Source organism: Papaver somniferum, chromosome 10, assembly GCF_003573695.1.
Source record: "Papaver somniferum cultivar HN1 chromosome 10, ASM357369v1, whole genome shotgun sequence".
NCBI lineage: Eukaryota > Viridiplantae > Streptophyta > Magnoliopsida > Ranunculales > Papaveraceae > Papaver > Papaver somniferum.
The window spans coordinates 133,334,747-133,348,816 of NC_039367.1; the positions used below are offsets into that span (position 1 = coordinate 133,334,747).

At 32.8% G+C, this 14,070-nt stretch overlaps 2 long non-coding RNA genes across 2 annotated transcripts; one reads left to right on the forward strand and one right to left on the reverse strand.

Annotated features, from left to right (window-relative positions):
• Window positions 1–3,295: 3,295 nt before the first annotated feature.
• On the reverse strand, window positions 3,296–4,678 carry LOC113318164. The gene is made up of 3 exons (XR_003344306.1): window positions 4,613–4,678; window positions 4,450–4,512; window positions 3,296–3,584 (listed from the first exon to the last, which is right to left on the reverse strand). It is a non-coding gene; the product is annotated as an uncharacterized LOC113318164 (long non-coding RNA).
• Window positions 4,679–4,935: 257 nt separating this feature from the next.
• Window positions 4,936–7,248, forward strand: LOC113317687. Its single transcript, XR_003343842.1, has 2 exons — window positions 4,936–5,168; window positions 6,867–7,248. It is a non-coding gene; the product is annotated as an uncharacterized LOC113317687 (long non-coding RNA).
• The last annotated feature ends 6,822 nt before the right edge of the window (window positions 7,249–14,070 follow it).

Here is a 14,070-nt window from a genome sequence, read left to right on the forward strand (position 1 = left end):
GAAGAAAAAGACAAAAACAAATCACAAGCATTATAAAAAACTTACATTTATTTCACGATCTCCACCTTCCTTATCTCCCTTATAAAGCATAGTTTGGACAACTTAGGCAAGATAAAGAGCGGCCAGGATTCATTTCTGGCAAAGATAAATCCATGGCACTGGTTGTTCACATCATTATTGAATCATTAATTTCTTATAATAAATACTTTATTAATCTCTTATCATAAATGTCTTATGATTATCTTAATAAATATACTTTCATTTGATAAATAATAAATTTGTTAACAAAGAGTCATAATAACTTTTAAAATTCTTTTCAACTCATTACATTTTTCTAAATATATTTTTATTAAATAGTCTTATAATTATCTTAATAAATATATTTTCATTAGATAAATAATAAACTTATAAATAAAGAATCATAATAACTTTTAAAATTCTTTTCAACCCATTACATTTTTCTAAATATATTTTTATTAAAATAAATGATAAATTTATTAATAATCATATACATAGAAATTAGGGATGACCCAGGTGGTGTTTGAGATTGGAGATGCATGGAGCCGGTGACGATAGTGATGGTGGTGGATGACCCAGGTGGTGTTTGAGATTGGAGATGTATGGAGCCGGTGACGATAGTGATGGTGGTGGAAAAGGTAGTGGTAATTAGTGGTTTTGGTGGTGGGTTGCCATCTGAAATGGCTCATATTTAGAAAATCGATGTCGTAGACTGTCTGAGAGTTTTCAAGAATTGGAGATATATCTTTTCCAAGTCGAATGGGTTTCCATCTGAAATGTATCAACGTTTTATGATATAGTGGCTTAGATAAATGAATTAGTATTTATTTGTGTTATTCAAATATAAGAACATACGATGTAATATGTATTGTAGAGTCCATTCAGAGTTTTAATCTTTTTGGTCTATTTAAGAATGGGACAAAATAAGCAAGGATTTCGAGCTTATGGGACACAATTATTTATAGGAAGAATGAGTTTGAGTGATGTAATTTTGTTTTATTTTACATAGTTCGATGTTTTGGTTTTGCGCGGTCACTAAAATAAGGGAGATGTATAAGGGAAATACCATTTCAAATGATAGATAATATGTTATTGTCTTTGCGAACTATAAAACATATCAAATATCGTTGGTTTTGTTGTGAAAGAGGGCAAGAATAAACATTATTTGGGAGAATGTCAAAATATCAAACATGATAAAAGATTTGTGGAATAAAGAGTAAAAATATATATTGGCTTTGTCTTAATTTTTGTAATGATAAGGAGAGTAAACTCGATAATTAACAAATATAAAATTTAATATCCAGATAAAAATTATGCCCATGCCGTTTCAGCACGGGTTAAGCGCTAGCTAAATCTACGTTGAACTAAAGGCTATGTAAGTAGTGGCCAAAATTTGTCTAGGAAGAAGATAAATCCGCGGTCTTGGTTTGTTCAACCAAACTATTATAAATGTTTTATTAATTAGTATCCCATTAGTTTCTCATAATAAATTATTAATTAATTTTTCATCATAAATGCCCCTTAATTGATCTAATAAATACATATTTTTATTAGCAAACAATAATTTTATTAAAAATTATATTAATAAATATTAATGGTGGTATTGGATGAAGTAGTGGGTGGTAGAGATATTAAAGACACAAAAATATTATGGTGGGTGTTGGTCTTTCTCTGGTGGTGGAAGAAATAGTGCCGATGACTGTTTCTAATGGTGGTGGGTGTTGGTGAATAATAGTGAACAATAATATTTTTTTGTCTTTACAAACGCACAATATTATATTGTGAAAGATACAGTTAGCTATTTTTCGCACGACTGGTAAGGAAAAAAACCAAATATTTCGTGTATGATACCAGATATCATAAGGCAATATCATCATATACCGCTGGATCCCCCAAATAATACCCGATCAGACAAATCATGACTTTCAGTGTTAAATAAAATTGATTACAATATAAAAGAGAATTTAATAAAAACAAACCAATAAAAAAAATAGTGGAATAAATTAATTGACGACTTAAGTTTGTTCAATATTAACTTTTCTCATGACGTCTGTGATTAAAAGTTAAAAACCACGTCCAGTGGTTGGGGGTGGAAGCAACGGTGATGTGGGGGAAGAAGTGGTATCAAGTGATATTTTGGATGTGATGGGTGTTGGTGAAAGTAATATATTTTGTTAATAATATTTCGCCACAAATTGGTTAACGTTATAAAGAATATAAAATGTGGTTGATCGTCTTAATGATAACATAAACTCGGTGAAAATACATGACAATTAAAATAAGAACTGCAAACGAATGATACGAATCAAAATCAGTACACAATATATTAACTTATTACTAAGTCGCACGGTTATGACATGAGTTATATCATATCTAGGTGATATTTTTTTTCATGTTTCTTTATTCTGTATTATAAAACAGAGTTTAACTAAGTTAGTTAACATAAAGAGAGATCTTGATTTGCCCTCCCGATTGATAAATCCACGTCTGTGGTCGATCCTATGAATACACGCTTTAATTGGGAAATAATGCAGTACATATTCTCTTTTTCCCATCCCAAAAACCAAAAGCAATGTGGAGAAATTTGATAGGCTAAAAATAAAAAACCTACATTCCCATAAAATTAAAAAATTGATTCTCTCACTCACATCCAGAAGGAGGAGTGGACTTAAAAACTTTAGTTCCCCACTTTTCAGCAAACCTAAATCAGAAATAAATTTGGTAACTAGAGATAGACTAAAGAGACAAAAGAAATTAAATCCAAGAACATGCTTTAGCTCAATCTTATTTCCTTGATGATTTGATATCATCCTCGAAATCTTTAGTGCCTTAATTTATCAATTGTTTTTAGTATCATCCTCAAGATTTGTTTAGGGAGAAGATAAATCAATGGTTGTTTAAGTAAGTGTTTATAAGACACGTCTATGATTGAAAGTTAGAAATTCATATCTAACGGTCTTAATCTGTGCACATCATTATTATCTCATAATGAATATTTTATTAATCTCTCATGATAAATGTCTTATTAATTATCTAAATGAATATATACTCTCATTCAATAGATAATAACAATGTTAATAATTACATCAATATATATTATGGGTAACCAGGGTGATGTTTGTGAGTGGCGGTGCATGGAGCCCGTGGCAGCAATGCTGCTGGTGAAAAAGGTAGTTGTAATGGGTGGTTCTGGTGGTGGTATCACAATTAGTCAATTTAGTAGTGTGCAATTTTTATTCGATGTCGTTATGACACAAATAACATTATATTTTACAAATTGTGCTTGATTTTTTAGGTGTTAAAATAAGCTCGGTCAAATACAAAAGAAAAAATAATAATCAAAATGTGTGAAGAACAATTGTCACTTTAAATAGTAACAACAAATGAATAACACTGGTCAAAATAATTTTTTCACTTATTTTCGTGGCCGTGCCGTTACGGCACGGGCCAAGTTCTAGTCCATGTACATGACATTAAAATCTTTCACATCGAGAACATTTCCCTTTTCATCAACTTTAGCGTCTCTGAGCATTAATAGACATTTTATCTCGCTCCTGTGATTCCTCCTAATGAAAACACAATGAACAGATAGTTATCAATTAGCAAGGAAATCCAAAAAGTAACTATTTACATGAATGTATACCACACAATTAGTCATCTAACTCTGGCTTCTAGTGTTTCTGATTTTTTTCTGCAGAAGCTGATTTAATCTTCTTTGTTGTGCTAGAATCTACACCCATCTTCAAAATACAAACGAAACCAATTCTTATATCTCCGCATGACCAAGGACCAGGAGAGGAGATAATATATGTTTGAGTGTGTCAGGGATCGTACATTTACGATCAAAAATATATTCATCGAAGATGTACTCAAATCATTCATTACATTTACCATTAAAAAGATATTCATCAAAAATGAATTGATAACGAGGGGGAAGCGCCCCCTCGACCCCAGTAAACAATGGATAAGCCATGTTTAATACCTCGAAGAGTTTAATACCATGTTTTCACACCTCATATAATCCATCTAGCAACAAATTCCAACCTCAAAACCTAGATCTTGTAAACACTTAATGTTTCCACCATTGAATTCTACCACTAAAACAATAATATCTATCACAACACCATACCAACAACACATTCCCCAATCCAAAAATGTATAAACTATTACATAATTCTCATTTTCGATCGAATTACTCAAATTCAATAACAAGACATCAACTATAACATAGTAAATTAGGAAACAAACCAACCAAAAAATACCAAAATGAAGCCTAAGCTAAAAATTGGATGTTGAATTTCAGGAAACAATGATTGTTATGTCTGTGAAATCAAGAGATTTGGATCTCAGATTTAAATGACAACCAAACAAACCTAAAAAAAACATCAGATGAAGATAATAAAGAAAAAAACATAAATTAAATCAACTTACCTATCCAATCAATCGAACTTGAATTCGCAATTCGTTTGAGCTGAAATAAAATCTTCATTGTTCCTTCAAAGTCGAGAGAGAAATTTTAGAGCTAAAAGAAAAAATTCACAGTAATACGCAGGGGAGAATGAAATAGATAGATACAGGGCAATTCTGGAATTACATTACAAGGCTCGCACGTGCTTTGGATCTGCTAGTAATTTATTTGGTCCAAAAACATGTTTTTGGACCACCGATTAAACCAATTCTATGGGTGGACTACACACTATACCGGTCTCCTAGAATGGATTAACCAGTAATTCCTAGGAAACATTATCTATATACCCTTGTATCAGGCCCATTTAATAATACTCTTTTAAACTTAAAATATATCCCCAAGCTTCTAGAAGCCCATCTCGGAGACTAGTAGATTACGAAAATATCCCTCCTTGTATAAATAACCGTTACAACAATCCTGGCGTCATTTTTCATTCTCAGTTTTCTCTCTCACCTAAAGGGACCAAAATCAGATCTATAAAAAGAAAACAAAATGGTCTAGAAAAATCATAAAATTCGTAGATTTCAAACAGATCATTAATTTGTAGATAGTATTACAGAAATTTAGAATACCAATTTTAACAGAGAATGAGAAGGACAAATAAACTAGGGTTTGTAATTGATTTTCCAAAATCGATTTACTATCATCTTCAGCAACAATAATTTGAAGATACAAAGCAAAGGTAAACAGATATTATAGGTTTCGATTAGTTTGGTTTGAATTTGATTTTGTTAGGGTCTAATACATCATTTGTTTTAAATATTTGTTTGATTTTGTTTTTCGTTTGAAACCTTAACTGCTACTGATTGATTCGTCAATTTTATTTTATAATTAATGATTTCATTTAACTGATTATGTTGCATATGAATGATTTAATTATTTGGTGGATGAAAACTGATGGAGATGTTGTTAATAAAATAAAAAAAAAATCTCACCCACTCTTACTTCTTGTACACACTGTTTCGTATTTTTAGTTCTAAAAAAAGTTGAAGGTGTTTCTAATATGATGTGTTGTTATTGATATTTTGATTGATTCGTATAAAACCTGGTAGTTTTATGAACACTATAAAATTTAGAAGCATCTAATTGGAAGGGTGGTAGTTGTATACGGTAGTGGTGACGGTGTTGATGGTAGTTATATGAAAATGTTGAATGATTCAACTGTCAAATTGTTTTTATACATTATTTTATTTAGGTTCTGGAATTATTATGTTGATAACCTGGGTAGTAACTACTCCCTCCGTTCCTTTTTAATAGGATGGTTTGTATAAATAAATGTTTCAAAAAAATAGGCTGGTTTCCTAATTGGGAAAGTCAAATGTTACTTTAATTTTCTGGGACCACTTTTCTCTTAACTTCTTTTGATGACAAGTGTCATGTGGACCATTTCACTTTACTTATTTTGCTGACAAGTGTCATGGGAACCATTTCACTTCACTTCTTTTATTGACAAGTGTCATGAGGACCACTTTCAATGATTAGTTCTCTTAATTTCCTTAAATTTCTCTAAAAACAAAACCAGCCTATTAAAAAGGAGCGGAGGGAGTATATCTTAAGGATTTCAAACAGTTTTTGTTAGCTTTGAAGATATGTTTTGCTTCAAATTGCTACAGGAACTTTTTATATTTGTGAGTCGTTGTCCATTAGTTTTAGTTAGACCTATTCGATTAGCTACAAGTTTTAGGATGTAACGAGCTTCTATGTATTTGAAAATTGATTGATATACCATGAGGTTTCAAAATTAGAATCATGCATATCATCTGTGTTAATATTGAACTTTTTTCGCGTTTCACATATTTGGAACCAACTTGTGCTAGTTTCTCACAAATATGGAGACAACTTTCCTTGAGTTAGCTTCAGATTTGGAAACAACTCGTGCTAGTTTCTCCCAAATTTAGAGACAAATCGAGCTCTAAGTTGTAACTATTGTAAATTTTATACAGGTATCAGACACAAATAAAAATGACTTAAGGGGTGCATTACATTAAAATACATTGGTATTCATATTAGGGAGGTCCGAAATTCTTCACATAGTCCCGAGTTACTTTAGATGAACCATGTACTTATTTTCACACCCATTTTTATTTGTGTTGTCTTTTAGTATGAAAGTTCTTGTGATAGAAACACCAGATTGGTCCCTTTTTTGAGACTAATGCCATAACATTGAATTAGTAGTATTTGAAGTTCAAGGTTCAATTTATTGTTTCATTTAGTGTGTTGAATTAGTAATACATTTTGAAGTTTATTGTTCAATCGTAGTTTATTGCTCTCAGATTTGGAGCCAACTTGAGAAGTTGTCGTCACTTTTGGAGACAATTTGAGCTAGCTTTCGTAACCTTCAAAGTGATTATAACTAACTATTTCTCTTGCTTTGAAACAGATTCAGAAAAAATATGAAGAAATGGGCAAAACATGTACAACTCAAGCACAAACCCATGCATATTTCTCTTGACTGTGCACTATACATGTGCATATGTGTCTGTTTTATGAAAAGTTGGTGAAACATAAGAGTTATAACTGTCTAATGGAAGTAATGCTTGCCAAAATAAAGAAGAAAAGAATCAAGATGGCGTTCTGCATCTTGAAGTTGCTGCAAGAAAATGGTAAATTGAAGATACAAAAAGACAGATGTGAGTTTGGGTGAAAGCTAGATTTGAAAAGAAAAAAAAATACTAATTGATACTCATGAACTGATGTAAATTTGCAGAAAAAATGCTCTGAAAACACACTCTTAATTAGATATAGTATATATGTTTGTCTTAGTTTAATGTTTTGAATGACATAATGGATAGATTTGATGTAGGTAAAGGATTGTGGCAGGTATAAAAAAACTGAAAGGTGATAGATAAAAATGCCAACCAACCCTCACAATTCTCATTTTTCTGGAACTAACACTAGTTTTCGGAAAAAGAATGTACACGAACAAGTTGTTCGAAAAGTATGGAGCAAATTAGCTAGCTCTTGGCGTCTTGAAATCCTGAGGCAACTAGCACAAGTTGCCTTCAAAACTAGCACAAGTTGTCTCCATATCTGGAGCCAAGACCAACATAATTTTCCTACAAAATAAAAACAGAGCCTAATCTAGACATCCTTACATAAAAAAAAAATATTAAACATTCATAACAAACTAAAAAAATTAAGTGTTTAGAAACTCTAAGATCATCTATTAAAATAATTCAAGTCTTCTGCAACAAATATATCATCAATCCAGTCTTCTACAACACAGATACTTCGCCATTTGAAACACAACTAGATGACGAAGAACAAGCACCAGATGAAGTACTTGAACAAGCACTAGATGAAGATATAACAGTGAACTAAACATTTTAAGTCAATACAAATAAATGATATACAACGCTTCATGAACACTGTAAGAAAACTGAATAAGGTCTTCAGGAAGTCCAAGAATATTTGACAGTTCTTTTCATCTCGCTAGTTGATGCTTAGGTTGCAAAACAAAAATTCTACAAACAACCATGTTTTCCCGCAAACACAAAAAAAAAATCACCACATCAGGAAAAAACAAATCAAAGAATACTCGCAAAAAAACAGAACTCAAACAATTTGTTTAGCAAAACTGGTGGGAACTAGCACAAGTTGGCTCCAAAAATGGAGATAACTAGTTCAAGTTGTCTCAAAAATATGGAGCCAAAAGCAAGCTCTTTGCAATATATAGATTTCAATTTCAATAACATTAAGACTTTGAAGTCCATATAATTTTATAAAATTCATTCCATTGCGTGCATAAACAAAATCAAATAACAAATTAATGCAATTTCAGTAAGGAACTAATGCAATTGACAAGAGGTCATTGCCACCTTGTGAAAACTAATCAATGCTGCAAGTTAAAAGTTCAACTGCATATATAAAAGAAAGAAATTGAACTGCATATGTAGAAGAAAGAAAGTTCACTATCTTTCAAAAGTAAAACCACTAAAACCGGAAGAAACTAGTACAAGTTGGCTCCAAAAGTGGAAACAACTAGCACAAGTTGGCTCCATAAAGTGGAAGCAACTGGCACAAGTTGGCTCCAAAAATGGAAACAAGTAGCACAAGTTGGCTCCAAAATTGGAAGCAACTTTCTGAAGTTTCCTCCAAGAAAATATATACAGGAACAAGATCCTCAAACAAATGGAGCCAACTAGCTCAAGTTGCCTCCAAATTTGGGACCAGCTAGCACAAGTTGTCAAAAAAAAGTGGAATCAACTAAACATTTAAATAAAATCAAGTCCCGGTCACTCCATAACTCCATCCAAAACCCCAAAACAAATTTATGGCACTTGTAGCCATTACTACTAACCATCAACAACCTAAAAACCCCACGCCATCTCTCACTCCACGTCGAGAGTTGCGGTAACCTCCCCTCCTATTGGCCAGTGAACAAAACCCTCGCTCCTGATTGGTCGAAAAGCAACTTATACCCCCTACATTTCGTGGCCGTTAATTTTTAATAAAATTGGCTCGATCTAATGCTCCATATTGATCGGTAGGGTTGGGATTTTCTTACACCACGTTTACACGATTTTAATAAAATCCAGACCTTCAAAATTAACTGCAAACATTATGCTATATATAGAAAAATCTACGAAAATCTTTTGGAAAAAAACGTTTTTTTTTTTGGAAAAATACGAAGATTTCCAAATAAAGAAATATTGGATATTTTTCCCTTAATTATAGTTTATTCTTTTGGTATCTTTCCCAATATTTTTTTCTCTTATCTTTTTTCTCCTTGATAAACACTTAATATTATAGGAAATAAGATTTTTTTGCTATATATATACTTTTTGATTTTTCCAAAAATAAAGATACTTTTTGATTTTTTTTCTCTAACTTATAGTATATTTTTGGAAACAAATCTAGGTGCTGTTATATTTCGCCAAATCTGACGGTCCTTTGGTGGCAACTTATGCAAAATTTGGCAACGGAAATAAATGAAATTTTGGCATGTATATTTACTTACTGGAATAGGCTAAATTTCCTAAATCAAAAGTGTGTATACACCTAAAATGCGAACTTACCTAATTTTTTCACTCGAACCTTTTAATATAATTTTTGATTTTGTTTACGGATCATCTTTGTTGGTTCTCTGAAATTCTTACCGACAAAGACGAAACCAAACCCCTAATGTTTTCTTCTTCTCTATATTTTCTGCAGTTTCGGTGCTTTATTTGTACTGATCATTTGTTACGTTAATTTCGGTGATTTTTTTGTTCTGATCAATTCGTGATATTTAGGTTTTAGGTTGTTGACGTTTTGTTGAGAAGAACTTATATGTCTCCAATTCGATATATTACTGTGGAGGTGTTTTTAGTGGCAATGATCACGATACAGGTTAAGTCTCTAAAATTTTCTTAGTTGAGCATGTCATGGTAATTGGGTGATTCAGTTTCTTCTTTATTTTATTTTTTGATAATTCGATGAAATCAGGATTTATGTATAGCGTGCACTCAAGTTCTTTGTAATTTTTTTACATATATTATCTAGGGATATCCTTAAGGATACCATCAGATATTTTAGGCATCTCCTTGACCCGGATGTGTGTCCGAGATAGGGATGCACATGGGCGGGTATGGGCGGGTATAAGCTAAAACCAACCTCGCACCCACAGACCGCGAGTTTTTTTTTCATAACCAACCCCGCACCCACAAACAGCGGGCGGGTTTTGTTACCCGCCCGCTACGGGTTGGGCGGGTATGGGTTTAAACGGGTTTAAACCCGCTTTATATTCAAGTATTTAGAGTAACTTCTATTCTCCTTGATTAAGTGAGAAAAAAAAACCAAAACCCCCAAAATATTCGTATCTAGGAAGTTCACAGATGAAGATTAAGTGTTGAATCTGTTGATTTTTCGATTGTTGTCGATTTCTGGTGAAGATTCGAAGTTGTTGTTGTCGATTTCTGGTGAAGATTTCTGGTAATTGTCGTTCGTAGGTGAAGAAGGAGAACTGAGGAGGAAGAAGAGGAGAGGCCGAACAGAGAGAAGAGTGTAGAAAGTGAATGAGGGTTATCAGTTATCCTATCTACTAGTATTAGGGTTTCATAATGGACTATTAGGATTAGTTTTATCTAATGGTATATAATCTGCGGGTTTTTTGGGCGGGTATGGGCGGGTATTAGCTTAAACCAACCTCGCACCCACAGACAGCGGTTTTTTTTTCATAACCAACCCCGCACCCACAACGGGCGGGTATGGATTAAAAACCCACGGATTTAGCGGGTACGGGTGGGTTTGGGTATCGTGGGCGGGTCTTGTGCAGCCCTAGTCCGAGATCTGTGACAAGTCGTACTAATGATAAACAAACATGTGGCATCATTTTCACAAACACGTGGCAATCTCGGTCAAGGATAAATCGACCATATAACCAAGAAATTGATTTTTCTAACGTTTTTGGATGGAAACCATCCAACAGGCCTATATTTGTAAATGGGAAAATAACGGGAATACATTTTTAAGTCGGATATAAATATAGGGGTACATCTGAAGACCAGGAAACTTTCATCTGTGATGAAGAAGAGGGAAAAGCAACGGGCTATATTTAAAAACAAGCCTCCAACGGGAAAAATTCTGATTTTCAGTTAAACTTTTGATAGATCACTTCAAATGGATGGCGAGATATGATTTTAAGTAAGATTTTGTGAATTACTAGCATAGCTTGGACGGTGCATATGGTGATCTTTTAGTTAGCCTTTTTTTATTACTCATCCAACCATCTAGCATTTCTTACTCCATTTATACAGTTAAAGCTCTTTTCTCAGTTGGTTATCTCTAACTTTTACGTTTCAGTTATACACTGGATACCAATGAGTCCTTATAGGATTTCTGGTGGGCACTAAAGAAATTTTACTTGATCAGGAATTTTCTCTGCTTCCATCAATTTTCTCTGCTTCCATCAAGATAGAACAAAGGTATTATCCTTCTCACATTAAATTGACATTTGTTAAATTTCAGCAACATTAAAAATGAATTAATTAGTTAAAATGAAACCAAACAAAGCTTCCTATAAGGATGCAAGTGAATCTTCTCCCTCCACATCAGCAAAGACGATTCGCAAGGGCGGACCCATCGGGGAGTACCTCAGAGTGTATTGGTTTTATAATTATTCAGCATTATTTATGGTTTAGATTTCGTAATCTTGCTTTATAACCAGTTATGATATTCCAATTTATTTCTAACTTCTAGATTATTTGGTTTGTTGGTTTTATAGACCGTTCATATTAGCTGTTTATGGATTTTGATATTGTCTATTAAAATCTTATATTGGTCTTATTTGGTTATTTAGAGTTGTGGATGCGTGTTAATTTTGAATAAGAAAATAAAATCATGGTGACATAAATAAAATAAAATCAGAATAAGCAAAAAAAATCATGGTGACCGACTCATGGCGGAATAGAAAAAGCTGTTTGCAAATGATTCAATTCTGTGCCTCTTGGGAGCTCTATGGACGAATTCATTGTTTTCTCGGTTATTAGGAACCTAAGGTTCCCTTACTTTGATATGTTTTGCGAAAGGTCCGTTCGGGTTTGGATTACGAGGTTTGCGATATTCAACAGTTCCAAAAATCAAGCACTTGCGTTGAAGTCTTACTGCCATGGAAACTTTTGTGCCTTCACCGTGATCGACAAAATAGAAACCCTGAGTTATTTTTCTGTAAAAAACACGTAATCCACCTTGACCATACAAATATCTTTATACAATTACCGTTTATTTTTTGGTAATAAAAAGTTCACCATCTGTGGGAGCACACACGAAAGGATCGATTTCAACCAACCCACTTATGTATTTTGCCGTTTCGGTGAAAACACAACACTAAGGATTATTACGTCTCGGTTACGCATACTTACATTTGGTTTTGTACTCGAGTATAAATTCTACCCTTTCATTTGGATCAACGTAATTTCATAATATTTAAAGTAAATGCAAGTTATAGGTACAACATATTATCCTTATAAATTAAGGATAAATTAAATTCAAGATGATATGAAACTTTTTAGTGATATAAAAATACTGTAAATACAAGATTATCGTGCAATTCTAGGTATAGATGTATTTAGTCAAGATAGGATTATCTTAAAATGAATACTTTCCATGGAAGAAGTTGCGACTTTCTAATGGGTCATTTTATAAATTTTCTAAAGAAGGAGGCATAGGAAAAATATTGCAGAATTTTGTGTATGAAGCCAAAGGAGCAAAAGCTGCAAAACCTTTCTTTATTTCTGGAGCATTAAGTGTTGTTTGTTAATCATGCTGAGGGAGCACTATGTTTAGTTGTGAAGTGGGCTACAACAACTGAAGCTGGTATTATTTAACTTTGAAACATACTTGGAGCTGGTATTATAGATGTTGTTACCAAGAGCCAATTCAACATAAACGCAGATTCATCATTTTATTAGGGATGTTATTTCTGATTTTTAACATTTTAGATCTTGGAAATGTTATTTATTCCTAACGAAAAGAATAGTGTGGTAGACATTCGTTCTAACGTAGGTAGGTAGGACTTGAAAAGTTTCATTTTGGGGAGGGTGCAGGGCGAAGCCCAACCTCACTCAAAGGGAGTGATTCTGATCGTACCCGACGTGTAATACAAGTTATATACTTGTATTAAGAGGTGTCTACCTGAACTGTGGTGATATACATTTATGAAAATAGTATGTTAAATGAACCCATCAGAACTTCATAAAGAGTGCGGTCTAATGTTAAGATTCGGTGAAGATGAAGTTTCGAATTATCAGAGAAGAAGTCAATATAAACATATATGAATCTTGAATAAGCAGAGAAGAATGCTACATAAGTATATGTGAAATAAAGGGCGGTCCTATTCAAACGACGCAACATAATATGCATAAAATTCGGACCTCCATGTTTAACAAAAAAAAAAAACCCATATTATTTGGAATATTTTAAGAAGCTCGCAACATGTTAAAGTTCAGAATTTACAAATATTTATTTCAATCTTCGGTATTGATTTAAAGATGTGGCAATGCATCTGGGCCACGGGTGCGGGGCGAAGCCCCGCCACACCAATAGGAGGTTCCCACTGGACCCGTGCTACGCATCATGGCGTGGTGGGATAGGTACGACTAATAAAGCCTTAAGCACAACCAATGGGCTAAAATTGAAGGCGCAAAATAAACTTTCTCTTGATGTTTTTCGCCAGTAAGAAGCTTGATAAAAAACCTTAAGCGTAATTTAACTTCTGTATTTTGTTTTTTGTACCAAAATCTTAATCTAAAAAAATATTTTACATCTTTACCAAATTATTTTGATTTTAAGAAACTCATATATTGTATAAACATGTACATGTTTTACTTTGAGAATCAAATCTGGAACTCCTTAATTAACGTATGTGTTAACCATTCATGTTAAATCCAATTCAAAAAACAATCCAAGATACTAATTAAGATACTATAAATACTTACCATTTCTATTTAAGTATGCACTACTATTAGTAAAAACATTCGCCAAATTTAGGCGATTTAAATATAATATTTTCAAACAAATTGTTCCAGGAGTTTTCTTAAATATTTATGTAAATATTTAGCTCTGGAAGTACTTTGTGCTTATGTATCCCTTGAGTTTTTGAATTA